This window comes from Capsicum annuum, chromosome 7 (assembly GCF_002878395.1).
Source record: "Capsicum annuum cultivar UCD-10X-F1 chromosome 7, UCD10Xv1.1, whole genome shotgun sequence".
Lineage (NCBI taxonomy): Eukaryota > Viridiplantae > Streptophyta > Magnoliopsida > Solanales > Solanaceae > Capsicum > Capsicum annuum.
Window position 1 is genome coordinate 16,376,444 of NC_061117.1, and position 20,899 is coordinate 16,397,342.

Consider the following 20,899-nt stretch of genomic DNA (forward strand, 5'->3'; position numbering starts at 1 on the left):
GCTTCAATATTATCACATTTAGCTATCACATGAGATGAGAGAATGATACCAAGATCACGTAACGAGAACTGTAGCAAAGTGTCTTCGGAAGCGGCAACAACAAGTGCTCTGTACTCGTTTTCTGTAATTGAATGAGCCACTGTTGGTTGTTTCTTAGTAGACCAAGAAATCAAGTTTTTGCCAAGAAATATGCAAAATCTTGTAGTTGAATGCCTAGTTGCAGTGCATCCAGCCCAATCAGAGTTGGAGAATATTGTGAGTATTGAAGATGGCTGCTTGAAAAGTTGTAAACCAAAATTTGAGGTACCTTTAAGATAACGAAAGACCCATTTTACAGCTTGGAGATGATGTTTACGAGGTTGATGGAGGAACTGCAAACACATGTTAACTGCAAACTGGATATCTGGTTTGGTAAAAGACAAGTATTGCAGGCAACCAACCATTCGTCGATATGTAGCAGGATTGTCTAGCAAGGGTGAAGTAAGGGAATGCCAATCAAACTTTACTATGAATAGGTGTAACAACAGGTTTCACCTGTGTAAGATCAAATCGGACAAGGAGGTCCGAAACATATTTGTATTGAAGCAAGAGAAATCCATCTGAGATGGGTAGCAATTCAACACCCAAGAAATAATGGAGAGGTACAAAATCCTTCATTGAAAACTTAGACTTCATGGAGGCAATAAATTGGTCAATTAATAGCCGTGACGAACCGAATATAGCTATGTCATCAACATATATAAAAAGAACCAAAATATTGCTGCCAAATTTACGAGTGAACATACTATGACCAGAGGTTGAATTAACAAACCCGAGATCTAATAGAAACATCGCTAGATGATGAAACCAAGTTCTCAGAGACTATTTCAAACCATAAAGAGCACGATGTAATATACCGACATAGGTTGGATAATCTGAATCCTCAAACCTTCTTGGTTACCGCATAAAAACATCTTCAGTTAATTCACCATGAAGAAATGCATTAGAAATATTCAGTTGGTGCATGAACTAATTATGTTGCAAAGCCAAGGAAAGCACCATACGTACTGTACTTAACAACTGGGGCAAAGGTATCTGTATAGTCAAAGCTTAGTTGACTAATTACAGTTATAATTAGTTATATCTCTAAATTTTTTAGCCTTTATTAATTGAAGAACCACAATCAAAGGTTCATCAGTAGATGCAGTCAAATGAGGTTGAATTTGATCCACAAGTTTCTCCCATAAAGTTGTTGAAAGCCTATTCGTCCTGTACAATAGGTTATGCAATTAGTGCGTAAATGATGTCTTATTTTCGAATGTTTTTGTTTTTGCAATTTGTACTGTGAAATGAAAAAAGAACTTACTTTTCATCTTCCAATACAATATTTATAAAGACACTATTGTTTCTTTCTTGATGGCAGGTCTGAACTGATTCATATGTGACAACCTGTCCAACGACATCTATAAATATAAAAGTTAGTGAACCTGAAAAAAATATTCTTAATAAATTATTAAGTGAGTTGAAAAAGTAATTACCAAAAAGTTCAGTGTCATCAACATTATGTTGAATTGTCAGTTGGTTAAATGGACGTAAATTAAATATGTCCATGTCAAATGGAGGATCAATAATTTTCTCAACAAAAGTCATTTTGATAAAAATTAACCTGTGTTTGTGTGTAGTAGTCTTAAATTTTTTGAATTTGATGTAACTACAAAGTAGTTCATGCGATATAACTCGAGTTTCTGTATCTTGTTCCTGAAAAACTTTATATCGTACTTGCCGATCGACGCATGTAAACGATCACCGTAAATTAACAATGAAAATTATTATGATTGAATTAATTCAAAACGTTAAAAAATCAATGAAAACAATAAACTTAAAAGGAAAAGAAAATAATACAAACCTTTGCATCTTGTAAAATCATATCCATTGAATAGGGTATTTCAGGTTTGAATTTATCCGGCACTTGCTACAGCCGAACAACTCTTACTTTTAAATTCCATTGCATTGAGTTGCTTGTAATTTGGGAAATGTCATGAAAATGTAGAGCCATTTCTGTACTTGTTAACTTTTTTCTATAAGAATAATAAAATCAATACACAGAAAGTTGAGAAATATTAAACAGAGGCGTAAATGAAAAATTGTTTTAGAGTAATGGGAGTGCTGTGGGAAACTATCGTGAAATTGTGTTTAACAGTTACTCAGATTTATATTTTAAAGACAGATTTTTATTATTTTCAAAAATAATAAATGTTAATTTGTTTAACAGTTACTCAGATATGTTTTTTAAATATAATTTTTTATTATTTTTAAAAAATAATAAATATTGATTTGTTTAACAGTTACTAAGATATGTTTTTTAAAGTTAATTTTTTATTATTTTTAAATTTCAAAAATAGTAAATGCTGATTTTTAAGTAGTAGAAGTGTTCTGAAAACTTCTTTTTTCAAATGATTAAAATGTATCATTGGTAATTTGTAGCAGTTTTAATGCATTTAAAAGTTGTAATTTTAAGTTTAATTTTTATTAAAAGAAAAATACTGATGACAGTTGTGTAGTGGGAATGTTATGGAAAACTTGTATCGATTATCGTGACATTGTGGTTGACAGTTAGTCATATTTGATTTTCATAGCTGTAATTTTAATTTTAATTTAAAAATAATAAATGTTGATTTTTAAGTAGTAGGAGTGTTCTGGAAACTTCATTTTCAAATGATTATAATGTATGATTGGTAATTTGTAGCAGTTTTAATATATTTAAAAGCTGTAATTTTAAGTTTAATTTTTATTAAAAGAAAAATACTGATGACAATTGTGTAGTGGGAATGTTATGGAAAACTTGTATAGATTATCGTGACATTGTGGTTGACAGTTAGTCAGATTTGATTTTCATAGCTGTAATTTTAATTTAAATTTAAAAATAATAAATGCTGATTTTTAAGTAGTAGGAGTGTTCTGGAAACTTTTTTTTCAAATGATTAAAATGTATTATTGGTAATTTGTAGCAGTTTTAATGCATTTAAAAGCTATAATTTTAAGTTTAATTTTTATTAAAAGAAAAATACTGATGAAAGTTGTGTAGTGGGAATGTTATGGGAAACTTTTATAGATTATCGTGACATTGTGGTTGACAGTTGGTCAGATTTGATTTTCATAGCTGTAATTTTAATTTAAATTTTTAAATAAAAATAATGAAGACAGTTAAGCTATATTTAAATTTGTATTTTTTATTTAATTTGTTTAAAAAAATTAATGGGGATTTTTCTTGTGAGGACACCCGTCCTTTTTTCTTCTGTTTTTATATATAGATAAATTTGAAGTGAGAAAAGTTTCAAACGGCTTTTTCTAGTCTTAGAAAATTTTTGGAAAAAATGATAAAGTAAAAACTGAAATTTTCAAAATGTTTTTAGGTCTGTCACCAAAAAGGAAAGTGGAAAAAAATAAGGAAATAATTTAAACCAGATTTCTCGTGACTATTTAAGTGCTTGTTTGAGATTGCTTATTTCCCAAAGAAAAACATTTATTTTGAGAATAAAACACTTTTTTTTTTTAAAAGAATGGTGTTTGGTAAACTTGCAAAAGTGCTTTTAAAAAGAAACAGAAGCAGTTTTTCTGCTTTTCAAAAAAAGCGGAAGCAGAAGCAGAAAATTATTTTTTTCATCACTAAAATATCCCTATCACTCATTCTCTCTCTCTCTCACACACACACTAATATATATATATATATATATATATATATATGTATGTATATATATATGTATGTATGTATAAAACATATCTTATCAGTATGATTAAAGTTTGATTTTAATATTTTATACTTCATATTTACATCATAATTCTTTATTTTATTTATGATTTATATATTATTATTTTATTTTCACTCATTTTCTTTAAATAAATTTTAGAAAATCATTGACGATGATCCGAAGAATATATAACTTTTTATTTTTTATTATTAATAATAACAAATGACAGGTGAATCACGTTACAAAAGTAAATGATATTTTGACAACACTTGTAAATGTTTCTAGAATATTTAATTTTAAATAAATAATTTATAAAAGTTGACATATTTGTTATCATGTAGTTTACATATATGAAGAAGGAGATGAGCCTTCTGGTATACCTTCAGAAATACAAGACAGATCTTCTACTAGTATGAAGATATTGCATAGTAAAATTAGGGATGAAATCCTTGAGAATTTTGTGATGTCTGAAGGACTAATTATTTTTGTCATCAATTTTTCATAAATAATGATTTAATTAATGAAATAATTTTTATATTTATTTCTGTTTGATACTTTAAAGTGATATTTAAATTATGTAAGTAATATATCATTATTAATATTTTTAATCTATCTGTGCATATAAATATTGATTGAAAATTTTAGAGTACGTGCTTTTTAATTAAATAAAAATAAATTTTAATTAAAAATATTATAATAAATATTTAAAGTAATTTTTCTCTATAAATTAATTTTAGTAGTAAAAGTCTATTGATACATATCCTTGTTGGTCATTTGTCTCAAAAAAGTACTTGAAAAAGATTATCCAAACACAATCTATTTATCAAAAATACTTTTCAAATGAATTTATCAAACACAAATTGCTTTTTCAAAAGCACTTTTCTGAAAAACTATTTTATAAAAGTACTTTTTAAATAAGCGATTTTGTAACAGCAATCCCAAAGGTCAAGCGAGAACTACGGAAAAAGATGAAAAATTTTAATGGCCACATCCTTTTTTATCTGTCTTTTTCCACAATAAAGGGAAAAAAATAATCTTCGTTTAATAATATTGTATATATGAATCTATGTATAAGAGATCCTGATTCTTCTCATTATCAAAATTTCTATAGAAAATTAAAACAATTAAACATGGAACAGTTGTTTAAAGTTGTGTTTCTCCTTGTACTGTTTTCCATTGGCAATGCAGGTACAATTTCTTTCCTACTACACTTCTAGAAGTTGATGTTTATATAGGGGTAGTTTGGGATGATGTACAAAAAAAAATAATAATATATGTATTAGTTCTATATATTACTAATGTCTTGTTTGGTATAATTATCAACCTATATATAATTAATGCTTGTATTAGTTATAAACCCTATTTGATATTGTGTATGCATAACAAATACATGGAAAAACTATCCTATTTCCTTCGTTCGCTATTACTTGTCACTTATTTCTAGAATATATTTTCAGTTGTACTTATTATCTTTGACATATCAAGAAAAGACACAATAATTTTTCATGTTTTATTGTGTATTTAATTGCTTATTCTCTAAACTCTTTTTTAAGAAATAATAAATATCAATTAATATGAGTATTACAGTAAAATAGTTATTTCAATAATTGTTCTCTTAATGAGTGTACAAATCAAAATGTGACAAATAAAAGTACACAGATGGATTATTAGCAATGTAAGGCACTTTTAATGTATGCACTGGCATGAGTAAAGACACAGTATCCCCTCAAAATCTTTCCGCATCATTTCCATTATATCTGTAGAGGGTATTTTCGTAAATAAGTTTTTTAAACAAAAATGTAATACAATTATTTTTAACACACTAAATTAAACACTGAGTAAAATATCCAACATAACTAATACAAACATAACTAATATTAGCATTACTAATATATCATATTTTTTAGTGTTGTCGTATATTAAGAAAATCACTCATCAATCAATCAACTAATACTACATTTTGATTCAAATTAAAGCTAGTTGAGATTAATTTTATATGAATCCTCGATATTCATTCACTTCTATTCGTTCCATCTACTACTATGATGATTTTTTATAGTAGTACATTTCAATCTAGATATAGTAGTCCAAGTTCCAACATCTAAATAATTAATTTGGTACAAATACTATTTTATATATTTGCTAGTATTATGATTATATATATGGATTGCATATGCAACTATGTACCCAGGCATGAACTTCGCTATTTCAGTTTTCTGTTTTATAAAATCGAATATTTTATTTAATATCAAAGTTTTTAAAACACATATGAAATAACATAATACTGAAATCGCGGTATCAAAAAAAATTATTTTGGTATGATACCCAATATCTACCATACCATGCCGCTTCTAATCAGAAACGACCTTTCTACCTTATAACAATACAAATAAGATCTGCATATTAGATAACATCCTCTCTCCGGACTCCAAGTGTGAGACTATACTTGATATGTTATTATTGCATTAATTACTTCGTTTTTATATTTGTTATTTATTTTTGTGATATAGGAGAAGCAAAAAATTGTTATGGATGGAGCAAAAGATTCAAAACCCTGTGTGTTAATTTGGACTTGTGTAACAATTCGTGCAAAAAAGAGGGATTCATAGATGGAAATTGCACTACGTTTGGGGAACGTCGATGCTCCTGCAGAAAGACATGTCCATAATAAATATTTTAAAGTTAATTATTCGAATCCCAAATTTAAATAAGGAGTTTTGTAGTCATACTGATGCATCACTCTACAATATCTTATGTATTACTCATAGTTTTATTGTGCTTTCAATTACTATTACAAAATATTTGAAGATTTAGACTCTTTAAAGCTCTCAATCTCAATACTAGCTGAGTCAAACTGTCTTGACTTCGGTTCATCTCGTCGATTGGTATTCTGATTCTGGTCATTCATAAATAGTAGATGCTTTTAGTTTTAGGCTATCGCTCATTCCTGATAGCCTCAACACTAAATGAGGGGGCATTATAGATTACTGTCCAGGGTCATGGAGCTGGCCTCCCGGCCACGCGATACATAAAAATCTTATATATGTCTACTTTCTTTAGATTTCGTAATTACTTGAAACATATATAATAACATTTGTCATGATAAAACTTAATGTACCTCATTTAAGGAAAATGAACTCACATTATTAAAAATATTTCTTTTACACTTTGAATAAATCGAGTTTGATGCTAGTCCATAAACATTTGCCCCATTATAAATGTAAAACGACTATGTTGAGCGATTATATGATTGGTGGTGTTCTTGTGGGCATGTTGGTTTCTATTCAACTAGATGTGCCAAAGAGAAAAAGGGTAAAATTCTTCCCACAAAAAAGGCCATCTGTAGCTATTCTTATATATGATGGAGATAGAAAGACATAACCCGAAGGGGATGAGATACTATACCATAGAAGGAAGATGACAGAGTAACATACAAGCCAAAGCTGGCTTCAATACAATTCGCATGAATTTCCGAAACCACAGCAACAAACCTTTTATCTCTACTCAACCTGCATCTAATTATTGGACCTCTTCGTGGTTTAGCCCCAAACCCAACAACTTGGCCAGCCTTTTGAGCTATCCGTGTTCATAACATGACCAAATACAATCGTAATCATAAGGTTTAGAGTTAGTCAAAGCGAGCAGTGTAGATGCTGACTTAGTGGTAAATAAACCATTGCCATGCTAGGTATAACCCTGTTTAAGCCAACGATACATAAGACCAAATCAATACAACTAAATATGCTATATGTGTCTCTTAATTGATCCATTATATAGTGAAGTGAGTAAAGATTGTTTAGTTTGGGTGCGTTCGATATAAAGGAAAATGTTTTTCATAGAAAATATTTTCTTGAAAAATATTTTTCAGAAAAATAAGTGAATAGCTTACTGTTCGAACCAAACCACAAATCGTGTCGGGCATCTGTCTACTTTACCCCAGATAGGAGAATCATTTTTACTCAACGATTCAACATATGCGGAATTTACTACAATATTCACATAGTAAATTTACGTCTGCCATATGAATAATTAATCAACAATTTCAAATACGATTACCCAATTAAATTCGTTTCACAACTAATTTAATACATCTGATACATAGAATAAATGTGGGAACTCACTACAGGAGATCACTCTCCAAAATCTATTCTAAACTGGTACAAGAGCACTAGATAAGGAGTAGGGACAACCATGGTAGCATCCATGGAAAATCGATAGGGCAGGAGCTGCTGCTGAGTGATCGGCATTGCTGTTATTAAAACTCCAACTAACCTGCAAAATGGCTATACCTCGGATTAGAGATATAGTAAGTGTAGCATCAGTACAACCACACGTACCGATAAACATCATCGGCTGATTAGGGTTAGAAACAAATAACATCAATAGTAAAATAGGGAGAAATCATAACACCACGTAAGGTTCCGGTTCTAAATTTCCAATTAGAAAATCCTCCGCACTTTATTTTAGTTTTTCTGTGGACTACCTGTCATTTTAACATTTTGGTATATCTTTGTACCTTGACTACCCATTATACTTCCTCTACTCCTAACTGCCTTACTCTTAGAATATCTACAAATCTTAATCTACCTACGCTCAACTCCTCTCGACACTCACTATCACAAGAAATCACAATACCACACATCGTGAAATCAGAACTCTGCCAATCATATCCTACCATGATTGGTTCTCTCAGAAAATCATAGATTCTCATCTCTAATTTGGTCCTCACAACGGACCACATACTACCATAGACCCTCCTACGCAATTTACCACAATATGAACATGCATAAAAATATATAAAATAGAATAACATTCACGATATAGGAGTGAGTGAATGTATGCAAGCTCTTCATCCCTTCTCATCAATCTCATCAACATCATATCGTACCGACATGGTACCCGATCCATTATCACAATAATTCATATCGATCTGTATCGGCTTGGTACCTGAACCATGTCACAACAAATTATATCTATAACCTGACCCATTATCACACAATATTATCACAGGAACGATCAGTTTAGCCATTACTAAAAATATCCGTGGTAAAGGAGTATGAATCTCATTCCTCATATATGTGAAGATCCAGTCGTAAGTATGGAAGTATATTTGATAGTTGCTAATAAGTTCATACAATACCCTTAGCACAAAATTAAGTTAAAAGTGTTCCTATTGATTTGTTTTGGGCAAAGTTTAAACTAGGTTCAATTTCAAACAAGCAGTTATCCTAGAAGATAAAGATTTAGAGTGTCCATTACTGTAACACCCCACATTTTTAATCTAGAAATAGGACCGTCATTTCTACGTGTGTGAACTCTAATCCCATGACTCATATTTAAATTCATATGTCATGATCTTAATCTTAGTGTGTGAAGTAACTATGAGGTGAAAAATATTCATAGAAATCACTTAGAGCAAAGTTGAGCTAAGAACCTTTGATTCGTCCAAAGTTTGATAGTCAATTCCACAAGGGTCAACTTTGAATGGGTATAACTTTTGATATATGTGGAATTTTTCAGCTCAAGACCCACCAAATTATATATAATTGAATTAGCTTTCCAACGATACCAATTTCGCCTTAATCCGATACCTGAGCAAAAAGTTATGATCATTTTTGTTAGGACTAGTAAGCCACCATGCTTACACCGCGTCGTGAGCTCCAAAAGCGGGATTTTTCTGAAAAATTAAATTCTGAAGGGTAGTTTCGACTTTTTCCCCAACCTCAAGTCGTGTTAGCAGCTTATTAAGACGTTATTAGGGCATAATATACCCAAAGATTACTCAAAATTCTCTCAAAACAAAACCCTAAACTTCTCTACCAAAGATCAAGAATCCATCTTTAAGTTCAAGATTTCCAAGAAGCAAATCAAGATTCGGGTCTTATTCCTCAAACGAAGTACTCTAACGTACGTGGGGCTATCCTAAAAACTCTATCGGCATAAGTTATGGTTTTATCAATCTTTTTAAAGCATGTTATGATGTTTATAACAAGGGTTTGAACAATTGTTTTGAATATCCAAATCATGAAAACTTTTTTCAATGATATATATAATGTTTTGGTCTTGCGGCTTCCCCTTGAAATTGATTTTTACTCGTGTATAGGGGTGGCAAACAGGCGGATTGGATTGGATTTGGACGGGTTAAATATGGATCGAACAAAAATGGTTTGGATTGCAATCCGCCCATATAAATATGGGTAAATATGGATTTGGTCAAATATGGATTGGGTAAAAATGGTTTCAACCCACTTTAAATCGTAAGTCAAAAACTTAAAACATCTATATCATATCAACTTGACTTTTTTTCCATTTCTTTTTTTTTTAGTTTTTTTTATCTCTCTTCTATATGTGGCCTCTAGTTTTCTTTTTTTTTTTCTTTTTTCTTTTTTCATTTTTTCATTTTTTCATTTTTTTTCTCTCTCTTCTTTCTCTACCCTCTGCCCTTCATTTCTCTTTCTTTTTTCTTTTTTTCTTTTCCTTTTTAGTCTCATTTTTTTCTATTTTTTATTTTTTTGTTTTTACTTCTTTCTCATTTTTTTCCTTTTTGGTTGTATTTTATGTTTTATATTTTTTTATTTTTGAAGAACATGGTTAAGTCGAGTACAAATTATGGATGATGACTAAAATATCGTAACCACTCAGTATATTTGTTTTCACCATCATCTTTTTTCTTTTTCCTTTTCTCCTTTCTCATTATTTTTTCTTTTTGATTTTTTTTTTGTATTTTTTTCTTCAATTCTTTCTTTACGCTTTTTTCTCTCTTCTATCTCTAACTTCTAGCTCTTTTTCTACTTTTTTTTTCTATTTTTGGTTCCTTTTTTTCTTATGATAACGAAAATACCATAAGCGTAGATTGATTTATATTCGTCCAACATTTATAGTTCGAGGGCTATGTGGATCCTCAGCCATATATATTTTAGTCTCAAGAAAATACAATTAATTTATATACTTTTTTTTTGTTTTTTCATCCGGTATCCGATGTCAGCATTGGAGCCCCGACTAATTCGGATCGGGCGTTGCAGGGCCCATTAAGTGGGCAGTGCTCCCAATAGAGTTTTCTCCATAACCAGGGTCGTACCCTCGACCTCTGGTTAAGGGTGGAGTAGCGCCATCCACTGCACCACAACCCATGTTGATTTTAATTCATATACTTATTTGTATATAAATACAAATGATAAATTGAACATATTGACAACTAAAATATTCAAATACAAATAATAAATTTATTTGAAATATATAGTATGATACAAATAAATTTAAAGTAAAAAAAATATAAATGCAATGACAAAAAAAAGATGGGAAAAGAATATAAAAAAATAAGAAAAAAACCAAAAATAACGAACCAAGAATGAAAAAGCGGGAAATGGAAATACAAAAAAAAAGAATGCAAAGAAATAAAATTGAAAAAAAAATGATGAAAAAGAAGAAAGGAAAAAAGTGCAAGAAACAAGTAAAAAATAAAAAAGAAAAAAAAGTAAATTAAAGGAAAAAAGAAAGAAAAAAATAGTTAATTAAAGGAAAAAAGAAAGAAAAAAAAAATAAAGAAAGAGAAATAAAAGATAGAAAAATAATAATAAAGGAGTGAGACTATGAATTATATTTAATTAATAAGAGATGTTATGAATTATATAAGCTAAATGGGATAATTAGAAGCTTTTATTTACTAACCCATGTAGGTCTCAAGTGAATACGAATGATGAAATAAGAATGAGAAAGGGGAAAACGGAGAAAAAAAAGAATACAAAAAAAAAAAAGAAAAATAAAAAAAATAAAAAATAGATGAAAAAAATGAGAAATAAAAAAAAATTTATAAGGAATGAGTAAAAAAAATGAAAAAGAAAAAAAGTAAATTAAAGGAAAAAAGAAAGAAAAAAAAACTAGAAAAGAAAAAAAAACTGAAACTTTAAGCATAGGTAGGTGATCTCTGTGTTTAAATGGGTACCCATATTTTACCCATTTTGTCCATATTTATATGAGCTTTTAAAATGAGTTGAAGTCCATATTTACCCATTTGAAATATGAGCGATCCAATTCACTAAATGGGTTAAATGGATTCTTTTTATAAATATGAGCTAAAATTGCCACCCCTACTCGTGTATATGTAAGTATGCATTTTGAGTTTTGCAAAGATTAAATCGAGAGCATGAATAACGAAACCCCTCTCTTGTTATGATACCTCTTGATTTCAAATGTTATGGGTTGTTCAATTGCATATTTTGAAGCATGATATAAGTGTTTACTATTGTTTTGGACTTGATATTGATTATGAATTGAAGAGAGGGTGTTTTCTTGTTTATAAATATTCAATGTGATAATTGAAAGAGTTGCATGGATTGTTATAAAGAAATTGACCACCATGTGTTTGAAATATTGAAAAAGGGAGAATCTTTACATAAGTTTGCACATGTTTTGAAATAAGGACTTCCTTGCATTGTTAAATATTTTTGGTGGTCAAATGATTGAGTTGATTGAAAAATCTAAAGCAGAACATTATAAATGGTTTGAATGAGAAGGGCTGTAGAATGATATGATACGAATGACTTGCAAGTATGGGTATGACGATACCCGGTGATGATATGCCTTTAACAGATTAAATATTGAATGTTTTAAAAGTATTAAATATTTTTTAAAGAATTAAAAATGGGCTTAAAGAGAGTTCGATGGTTACCCGAAGAAAGTACGAGTTAAAAGACTCTATACTGAAACCATGATTTGCCAACACGTGGTGATGGTACCATGCTTTGTGGTCTTGTGTACCTTAATTTATGTCGTCTCAATTTGAGACTATGGTTAGAATCCATGCTTTGTGGTCTTGTGCATTACCATGACATGTTGATTTGATTGGGGATCATGGCACTATGCTGTGTGGTCTTGTGTCTCTCCTCTTACTGATACTCCAATCCTTGCGGCAAACTTGGATTGGAGGCTTGACTGCTGAGTCAAGAGCAGATTCCATATAGCCCATGGAATTACAAATTGTAGGGTATACCGTCTAGCTCAGAAGTAAGATAAAGAATGAGTTATGATTTCAAAGAGTTGCTCAAAGTTTTTTAAAATATGCCCATGTGTTTTCATACATCATATGTAAAATATTTTATGAATTGCTCTCACTTATTTTGCATAAAAGTACATTAATTTAGATTGCTCTGCGTACCAGTATATCTGTATTAACCCCCTATATTTTATAATTTGAGGCACAGTTTCGGGGTCCTGCTAAGCAGTAGATTGGGTTGTCCAAAGTTTGCAGTTGGTGAGCCTCTCTTATTTCAAAAGGCCTTGTTGATTTGAGATTGATATTTCATGTTTGTTTATGGTCCGACTGGGGGCCTTGTCCTAGTATTCAGATAGTAGTGTTTTTGAGTTGTTAGAGATTTCGCAGACTAGTGTCGGGTGTTTTTTGAATATTTCATGAACTCATTTTTGTATGTTCAGTTGAAGTGAAAGGATGACCATGTTTTCGTCTTATCATGTTTTTCCTCATTTTTCTTACAGTACATGAATTGTGACTATGATTGCCAGTTAGAGAAGAGCTCTCGAGCCTCCATGGTTTGGGATATTTATCGCGGCCAAGGCCTCGATTTGGGCTGTGACAAATAACCATCAAGTTAAAGATCATTAAGTCTTCTTTCCAACTCAATTGAGAGTTTGTTAATTTTCTTCGTAAATAAAAAGTTATGATGATTTTACTAAAGACTATCCGTGATAAAATATTGAAGATATCGTAGCGAGTTCAGATTGCTATAGCAACATGTACGTCGCTATAGGGATGCAACAGGAGTTTATAACCTTATTTTGAAGAGTTTCAGCCCCCGTACTTCAAAATTTCATTTATTAGTCCTAGAGGAATGATTTTTATCCTAGTTTGGGTTGAAATCTTTTGTTGAGGTGAGATTTTTACTTCTTTTTAACATTGATTAATCTATTTATCTTCTAGGATCACTAGAATGAAGAATCTATGGTGAAATTCTTGTGGTTTAGAATCCTAGGTTCATAAACTTATGGGAAAAACCTATGAGTATAGGTATTTTTACCTAGAATTGATTTTAGTTTATGAATTAACTCTTCATAGTGTGAAATTATGATACAATAATATGAAAGTTGATGTTAGGGATTTTGAATTCAATAAAGGTGGGACCTTTATCCTTTAAACTCTATTAAAGGAGTTGGGTTGAGCTTGATATAACTAAGTTCATAATTAATTGACCTTTGGATAAATTTATAGGCTGTGAATAAGGGTAAAATTAGTGGGTTTGAATTTCTAAGGTATTTATTTGAAGATTAGTTTATTAATTACTCTTGTAATTTTAGTTATTAGATGATTTATCCTTCGAAAAATTTGAATAAGAAGGAAGATCATACATGATATAACTTATTTATTGTAGTAGTTTAACGCCCATGTAGATTGTAGGTTATGGTTTATGAGTAGAAGACGGTGCTTAGTAATCATATCTATAATTTAAATTTGACGGAAAAATCTTGCTTAGGCCTGTGGGCAGGGAGTTTGGATGGATTAAACATGTATTTAATGTAATAAGGGTCTAAATATGTGTTATTGTGTTAATGTATAAATCCTTGAGGGTATTTTGTGTTTGTATGACTCCAAGGTGGATTGTAATATGAATTATGCGAATATAGATGATGATGAGGAGATAATGAGACTTTATAATCTAATAACTCATATTTAATACCTTAAAAAGGGTGAATTTAATATTATGTGTGTTTGAAACACGAAGCATGCTTGCCGGAGTATAGTTATGAGAATGAATTATGATAAGAGGTGGTGGCATAACTTAAGAGCCTAAAGTTAGTAGGCTAGGGACTACAAAGTAAAAGGTATAAAGGTGTATGAGTAAAACTAGATTGTAAGTTGAATAGAGTTAAATGATTGGTTAATGGAGTAGAGTCTTGAACCTACTAATGACTTAAATGTAAGGGTTGCTAGATGATGAAAATTTTCTATTTTGGTATGAATAAAGGAGAATTGAATTAATGAATGAATTACTGGATTTTAGACACCATTTGATTGAACGTTTGGTAATGGTTACTTTAATAAGTCGGGAATTGATCTTCGAACATGCTATAATTGATGAAATTAATGATTCATATCTAATTGTGATTTAGTGTGTTAACATATGATTATTATTTACATAAATCAAATAACTCGATTTGACTGTGTATTTGGGTGGTTGTCTATTGTTGCAATGAATACTTAAGAAATGTAATTGATAAATGATATCCTAAATATTTATCACATATAATTAGATTATATTAAGGGTTTGTTGAATGTACAAGTATGATTGCTTATTCTCATAGTAGTAGTGATTGTTGTAATATACACTATTATTGCAAAATATATCGGTATTTGGACATCTTTACAGGATTGGTTGATATTATTTATTGATTAGCTTGGATACTATGCCGGTACAATATACATGGATAAGAGCTCGTCCCTAGCAGGTCATGGCTAGTAGGAAACCATAAGACCCTTAACTTATATGTACAAGATTTTTATGTGTGTGACAGTTCCTTGAGTGAACTATATTTATGATTATTGTTATTGTTGTTATTTACATTAGTTCTATGAGTAAACCAGATATATGCGCTTAATCGCTAGAGGTTGTTTCTCGTATAAATTTGGAATGTATATTAATTGCCATTATTATTTATTTATGGATTCTTGAGTTGATTCAAGTTATATTGAGAAATGCTTAACATATTTGCTGTTGTTGTTCCCGTATTTGAATTGAGGTACGAATATTGTTAGAGTCATGAATCGTTGACTTGGATATTATTAAGTTTTCATGGTTGTACTTATTACAAGGTTATGGTTATTGTGCTTATTTATTATTAAGGTAATCCAAATAAATTGTTTTATCATAATTGTTAAGATTAAACAAGTAATAGTTATGATGGATGATATTTTATGTGAAAGGTGATGTATGATTAGTGAGATTAAGTGTGAAAGGTATAAGATAAATACCAATGATATATATCGAAAACTAGTAATGAATTAGATATAACCAAGTCAACAGGAATAAGAATGAAATGCTCTGAGGTAGCATAAGTGGATGAAAGTATGGGGATTAAATTGTCATATAAGATGTTTTGCTTTTCTCTATAATTTCTATATTGTATTTATGTTGTCTAACGTAGATCGATCGATGATACCTACTAGTATATGTTGTTTGTACTGATAGTGCCTTTTTTATACACTTTTTAGGGTATAGTCTGATTGCAAGATCAATTGATGTTTCTCAAGTTATACGTATAGTGATCTCCGTCAACTTTTATTCCTCTCATTCTATGATGAAAGTTTTGTTCTATGTTTATATTCAATTTGATTAGAAAACTCTTATACCTATTTAGACTAGGTCCTAAGGAGGTTTTCTCTTTGTATTTAACGTTTGATATATCTGTTGTAATAAATAAAAAGTTTATTATATTACTTGATGACTTTTGTATATATTTTAAAGGAATGGTAAGTGGGTCTCTTATCTAGGTGGATTAGAGTAGGCATCCTCATGATTCGGTAATTTGTGCCATGATAATCACAATGTATATGAATGTGTGCATGTAATTAATAAAGCATAAGTCATGCAAAGAGTCAATCACAGATGTTCGATTCATGAACAAGTACAGGTTAAGTCAGTCTAACTGTTACAACAAAATCATAGATCATTTTAATCAAAGGCCTTAATCTACACATATGTATTCACAACCATCATATACCACACATCTCTATGGGACTGCCATAATTATAGTTCATGCTATCACCTACTTTCTCTTTGTCCACATCTCAACTTCAAGTTTTTCACATTGTTCTCTAATCTTCCCTAACTAACATTTACTAATTTTTGTCTTATCAACAGTTACGAGATTCATTTATACTAATTACTAATCCCAACTTGTCATACTTCACCATTTATCTCTTTCCTTAGTGCAATTCAAACTTTTATGACTTTCAAAATTAATTGAGTTATCTTAATTTTTTTCTTTTATATCCTTCACAGACTCATCTAAATTTCCAATATATTTAAGCCCCGAAAGATATTAAGCTGTACGCATTCACTCTATCACCCTATAGTCCCTTATCATAGTTAAAATATCAACATAATATACAGTAATACAACACATTTAAGCCTAACTAAATTTTTAAACGTAGTCATTCATAAAATCATTGTGTTCAAAGGCCTAATGAATGAAATTTCTAACATTATTTAACATTAGATGCATCTAATCCAAGTCTAGTTGTTACACAATAAACTATAACTTACCTCTTAGGAAAAACATACTAATGTGGAGATGAGTGAGCTTTCCCACACGTGCTAAGCATATTTCCTTGTCGAGTTTTCTACGGGGGTGTCTCAAAACCGCTCTTATGAACCTTGGCCTTTGAAATCTCATGCTTGGAGGGATAGGGCTTTTCACAAAGTTTTCTAAGAAAGGGGGCAACCTAGGTACATAAGGAGAGAGAGAATTTTTTAAAAGTTTCTCGTGGGGTTAGCGCCATCTACCACTACAACGGTTCCTTTTACCACTCCAGCGGTACCACTGGGGCAGTAATATGACTGTTGTAGTAGTTATCGACAGTTCAGTTCAAAACCTTTTTGGGCCTCTTGGCCCAATTCTTTTAGGTCTTGTTCTTTCTTTTTGATTTTATTTTTTAGGGTTTATTTTGAGACTAATACTTATCACAAATTATTTTTGGCATGTTTTCACAAGTAACAATGATTTTGATCATAGCACTACAAGTAACAATGATTTTGATCATAACACTTACTTATTATTTTGTATTCGGTAGTAACACAATTTTTATTTGTTGATTGTGTTACTAACTATTGATCCTTGTTTCTGTATGATGTCCTTTTTAGAATAATTTTTTCATGAGCTGGAGGTTGATCTTGGGCATATTTATACGTCCAAGTGCCAATATTTATTTATATTTATAATTCTTGTATGAGCTAAAAGGTGTTAATTTTATTGTATTTGAGCTAAAATTGTATTCTTGAGATAATGGACATGATGAGTTATTGTAGGGCTTAATTGTGATGAAATTTAACATGTTTTGATGCATTATCAAGAAACCTTTGGATCATGGGAGCACTTGAAGTAACATGCGGAGCATGAAAATATTGGAGCAAGGTTCGGAAAGCATGGCACAAAGCCTAGAATCAAGACAACATATAAAGAAGCTGGAAAGGAGAAAAATGACAAGCCTCCGTGCCGTGGAGCTTAGCCTCCACATTAACCTCTGTGGCTCGCTGATGAATTAACGTCCAAAGGCAATTTTTAGTGAAGGTCCGCGATAGCCCCGTTCCACCAACCTTATGTCCGAGACAGCCTCTGTGGTACCAAGGAGGAATTATTTCAGAAGGTGCAATCCAGTGAAGGTCCACAATAGCCTCGTGTGCAGACATTACTATCTACCGATAAGCTCCGTGGCACGAAGCTGAGTAATTCTCATGTTATTTAGCCCAAGTATAAAAGAGACACTTAATAATAATTTAAATACTTTGGCATACGAATAACATAGGCAAAAACAATTACGGGAGATTCATTAGGGTTCTTTCACTTTTCATCTTTCAACGTTGATATTGGTACGATTGAATTTATTTCTTTGATGTTAATTTCAAACACGAGTGGCTAAAAACCTTGTTCTGGGGTTGAGGCCAAGAACATGATTATATTTCAATATTCTTAGAGTGGTTAATGTTGATTTATCTCATGGGTTGTTCTTATTCTCTAGCTTCTACTATTTTAATGAATGGCCACCATTAGAATACATCTATAATCCTTTTATGAACTCAAAAGGAGAATTATTGGGATAGATCAAAGAGTTTAAGGAGTAAGTTCTGATTCTTTTATATAATGAAGGATGTGAAGTAGCGTCTAGGATAAGAATATACCTATAAGTCTTGTCAGTGATCATTGCAGAAAGATAACTTAAATTATCTAACTTGCACACGAGTGGACAGTTTTCTACTGATTATGTCAGACGGACTCTTTTCCCCTTTCCTCTATTGGGGGAAGCAAAGAGGTGGTTACATGTTGAACCACCAAACTCTATCACTTCTTGGGATGATCTGGCTCAGAAATTCCTCATTTGATTCTTTCATCTGGGAAGATAACACATTTAAGAATTGAGATTCTAAGTTTTAGAAAGAAAAATGGATAGAATCTTTACCAAGCTTGAGAAAGATTCAAGGCTATGCTCAGAAATTGACCTCACTATCATCAGACTAATGATGTGCTAGTACATACGTTCATTGAGGGTCTTGAGAAAAACACCAAGATTCTTCTGGATTCAGATGCAGGTGGGCAAGATTTATAGAAAATGTATGATAAATTATACACACTGCTGAATAGGATTTCATAGGGGAATCCTGAGTGGCATGTTGATGTAAGAAGTGCTCCAAAAAAAGTTACAGGTGTGATGGAGGTTGATCAATTTATGGCTATATTATCCCAGATTGTTGCAGTACAGAATCATATAACTACACAGCTCATTAATATAAATTTGGGGATCATACAGTCCATACTAGAAATAGCAAATATAGTTCATCAGGCTTAGACTTAGTGCAAGGTTTACAGAAGCAATGATCATACAATGGAGACTTGTGCGGCTAATTATAATGCCCCGAGTCTACACCCTAGACGTCACATGGTGCTTACGACCCCGAAGGATCACAAGCTAACCCATGACTGGTACCTGCTATGAGCACTGAATAATAATACTGAAAATATATGCGGAAATTAGGCTGAAAATGCCATAAGGTTCATAAATTGAAAAAAATACTGAATACTGATAATAATACTGAAAAATTGAACATTTGTCTGAAATAGTCTAGTTTGAAAGCCTCTAACTGTCTAAATGTGTAGTTGATGGGACAAGTCCCCAACTAACCCTGACTACTAAACATACTAAACCTGCTGAAATGCTGAAATGAAATAATTCCTCGATGAATGAGGACTCACTACTGAATCTGCCGCTAGTATCCTGAGCTACTAAGTACGGTCAGGACCCTGATCGTCTGAACCTATAATATGAGATATAATAGCATAAAAAAAAGAGTATGCATCAGTATGTGGAATGTACTGGTATGCTAAGTAAGGTAAGGATAATATACATGGGTTCATATGCATGAGATGATAATTGAATGAATGAACATCATGAAGTAACTGGATGAGTGTACATACAAAACTATAATTGCTGAACATATTGAACAAGCAATACCGTGCATATAGATATACATCATGTATCTAAGATTATACTAAGATTGAGTACTAAATTCTGATGGCTGAGTAACTGATAACTGATAGCCATGGTTTTGTAGAACTGACTGAGTTCTTTACTGAATACTGAGATTGAACTATAATTGTGGAAGTGTTCATCTAACCAACATACCCCGATTATAGACTGAGTTAGAGTCCAACATATGACCCCAGTTGGAAGGGTGTTAGCACCTTGCTATGGGATACTAACAATAATGTGTCAACCCTAATCTGGCAGAAAGACTCATGAAATATGTATATGATTGCATCAACCCTAGTCTGGCAGGAGGACGGCTTACCCTGTGCTGGCTACGTAGTTCTATAACACAGGGACTTCTACTAAGAATCAAACCCTCTGTCGCTGAATCCTACTCCTAACTGAATTGACACTGAACTAATTACTAGACTGTACTAGGCTTGACTAAACTGACACTGATCGTGTTGACTGACTGAACTGGATCGAGTTCAGTGAGTTCTATTAACTGACTGAGTACTACTATTCTTGACCATTACTAGGACTATTCTATAACTACTGCGACTAAGTAAACAACGAGATTTTGGGTAATAAATACCCCTAGGACTCGATAGCATCCATAATAAAACATAACAAATCTTGAATGCATAACAATAGTCAATTGTTTACAATTCATTCACTGAGACATTTTGTAAAATACTTGGAGGTCATGAATGAGAACACATGAAAACATGTCATGATTCCACTATTCAATTCACATGGACACTGTATAAAACACTTGGGGAGCATAATTAATGCACATGGTAATGAACAACACATAAGCATCATGACTACAACTTAAATTTGCAATTTCAAGGGTTTTAACACGGGAATTACATCAATCAACATACATGATATCTTATGTTCATGAAACTTATAATTAAAT

At 31.3% G+C, this 20,899-nt stretch overlaps 1 long non-coding RNA gene and 1 other non-coding gene across 2 annotated transcripts; one reads left to right on the plus strand and one right to left on the minus strand.

Annotated features, from left to right (window-relative positions):
• The first annotated feature begins 4,763 nt into the window (after positions 1–4,763).
• On the plus strand, positions 4,764–6,546 carry LOC124900040. The gene is made up of 2 exons (XR_007057623.1): positions 4,764–4,916; positions 6,239–6,546. It is a non-coding gene; the product is annotated as an uncharacterized LOC124900040 (long non-coding RNA).
• A 12,312-nt stretch (positions 6,547–18,858) lies between these two features.
• On the minus strand, positions 18,859–18,965 carry LOC124886224. The gene has a single exon (XR_007043310.1). It is a non-coding gene; the product is annotated as a small nucleolar RNA R71 (small nucleolar RNA).
• Positions 18,966–20,899: the final 1,934 nt, after the last annotated feature.